A 2,918-nucleotide genomic window follows, 5' to 3' on the forward strand; every position below is an offset into this window, starting at 1 on the left:
CCAAGTCACAATGAACTGTTTCTACAAAGGACCATGTGGGCTCTTATGGCCTCTGTTATTATATTGTCTAGATTTTTTCACATTGCCCTAAAGGCCATGAAGAAGGTCTGTTCCTCCTCCTCCACAGGCTCATGACCAATTCCATTCCTCATTCCTGAGAACTGCATCTGCTTTATTTATTATGGAGTGATTAGCTCTGAGTAATTAGGGAAGTATATTCCCCAGAAAGAGAGATTGAAAGTAAAGTTCACTTCTGGGCTGGTTCCAACCCAGTCTGCAGTTTTCTTTGGCATGTACCCCAATATTCAGGGATCTTCAACATCTTGGAATCTCCAACAGAATCCAGATTCACTTTCACAGCTTCACACAATGGCCCTTTGAGCCTGCATGTAGGAACACCCTTGACACATTCCTGGCCTCAGAGTCTTTCATTAGCAATGGAGGGAGATTTCACATCTCCTTTCTTGTATCCTTGACTCTAAACCAAGAACCACATTAAACAGCATGAGCAAGACCCCATCCAGATAGGTTTCCAACTTTTGAAAATGAGTTCAAGGAGGCCAGTGCAGTGAAGGAGACCATCAACGTGTTGTTTAATCTCTGTCTGCTCTAGACATTCAGCTTCTCTCAAAGCATCTTGTTACTTCCTGGGTGGACCCCACCTGCCAAGCCGGTGTACCACTCCTTACCACCTGGAAAAAGAATGCCATCCTGGGATTTCACCCACAAACATCCTCCACCTAAGTTACCTCACCTTAGTTACACGTCTCACTCCTGACCATGCCCTAAGCACTACTCCTGCAATCTGAACAGGGACAAGCCACATATCACAATTTTCTCTGCAAACATTATTTCCTCTAACCATGCAACTTTACTTCAGCTCTTGACTCATCCATGATGGGACACAATTGCTGTTCCCAAACATTCTTAGTTTTGTCATGTTCTGCCGGCTATGCTAAGTGTTTCTAAAATTCCTTTCCCAGGAGAGATAAAACAATGTCTACCCCTCCTCATTCTACTAAGGTCCCAAGGCTACACTGAGATGCAATTTCCCTCAAAGTTCACCCTGGGAAAAAATAGTGCATTTATTGAGGAGCTTACTCACAGAACATAAAGAAGGGGTTACTTACAGAAGTCTGGGTGCTCCCCCACAAAAGATCACACCAAAACATATTTACCCAACTGGGCCAGTGGCTTTCTTATAACCACAGAGATGGAGCCCACCACTCCTTCATATGTTAAAGCATCTATTTTCTCAGAGTTTGACAACTACTGATCAGTTTTGTTTATAGGAAGTATTATGTAGCCCAGGATATCCTTGCATTCTCTGTGTAGCCATGGCTTACCTTGAAACCATTTACTGCAAATGTTGGAATTCCAGAGATAAGCCACCACACCTGAATTTATGTATTGTCAGCAACTGAACCCAGTTTCTGCTGTTTGCTTGTTGGAACTCAGCCTCCTCTTTCAGTTATGTTTGCATCAGCTTTCTGTTGTTGATGGTCTCCTTCACTGCGTTGGCCTCCTTGAACTCATTTTCACAAGTTGGAAGCCTTGCTGGGTGGGGTCTTGCTCCCTTTACTCCATTTAGCACTAGGTTTTTCTGTAAATTTTTTATCTCCTTGAGCACTGGACTCAGCTCCATGACACTTCTTGGTGCTCCTTTTCTCCTCACACTGTACAGCTTGTACTTCTCTTTGGCCAGCTTGCTCTTTTTCATTACAGAGCTGCAGAAAGTGATTACTAACAACCATCTGGCAGTCAGTGCGAAGCTGTTTTAAAATCTTCTCTGCCAACGCCATTAATCTAAAACTCTTCAATTTAGCCTGCAGCAGACTTTTAGGACAAGATCAAAAAGCAGCCACATCCCCCCCCCCAATATCATTAGAATGCTCTATAGATCATTTGTTAATATTCTTCCCCTCTGAAACATCTTAAGCCAGGCTTACATTGCTCTCAGTACTACCAGCTTCCAAGCTTCTATCAGGATGGATCAGTAAGAATCAATAAGCCATGCTTAAAGTATTCAACTACTTTCCCAATCTAATGTTCACACTCCATGAACAAACATTATGGTCATACCCGCCACAATACTCTAGTCCCTGGTACCATGTTGGTACTTCCAGTGATGTGAAAAGACACTATGACCAAGCAATTTATATAAAAGAAAGGATTTAATTGTGGACTTGCTTACAGTTTTAAAAGGTTAGTCCATTATCATTTCTGGGAGAATGGTGGCAGGCATCTGCTGAGAGTTCTATATCCTGATCCTCAGGCAGCAGACAGAGAAAGAGAAAAGACTAGACCTGGCATGTTTTAGTGATATACCTCCTCCAACAAGACCATACCCCTTAATCCTTCCCAAACACTTCCACTAACTGGGAACAAAGTATGCAAATAATGAACATATGGAAGCCAGACTCATCCAAACCAGCACGCCAGGGCTTTGTGCACAATAGGAAGTCTGCCAACTGGGCTTTATTTCTAGTCCTTCTCAAAGATGCAGTGGTTCATCTGTGACAAAGGTATCAGCAAACATCTGCAGAAGCAGTCTGGCTGCTGCAATGTGTAATACATTGATTTGCGGCCAAGCTGGCATCCCAAAGGGAAACTGACAGTGTAAGGAAGGAATCATAGTAAGAAAGAGATATGAAATACAAGGCTGGAATCTATGGTATTGGCCTGCCATTTTTTAAAGGCTATGGGGCTCAAAATGGGAAGAGTGCTAGCTTCTAGTTTTGTTGATTCTTTATATAGTTCTCTTTGTTTCTATTTGGTTGATTTCAGCCCTGAGTTTGATTATTTCCTGCTGTCTACTTCTCTTGGGTATATTTACTTCTTTTTCTTCTAGAGCTTTCAGATGTGCTGTTAAGCTGCTTGTGTATGATCTCTCCAATTGCTTTATGAAGTCACTCAGA

The sequence above is a fragment of the Mus musculus genome, chromosome 8, assembly GCF_000001635.26.
Source record: "Mus musculus strain C57BL/6J chromosome 8, GRCm38.p6 C57BL/6J".
NCBI lineage: Eukaryota > Metazoa > Chordata > Mammalia > Rodentia > Muridae > Mus > Mus musculus.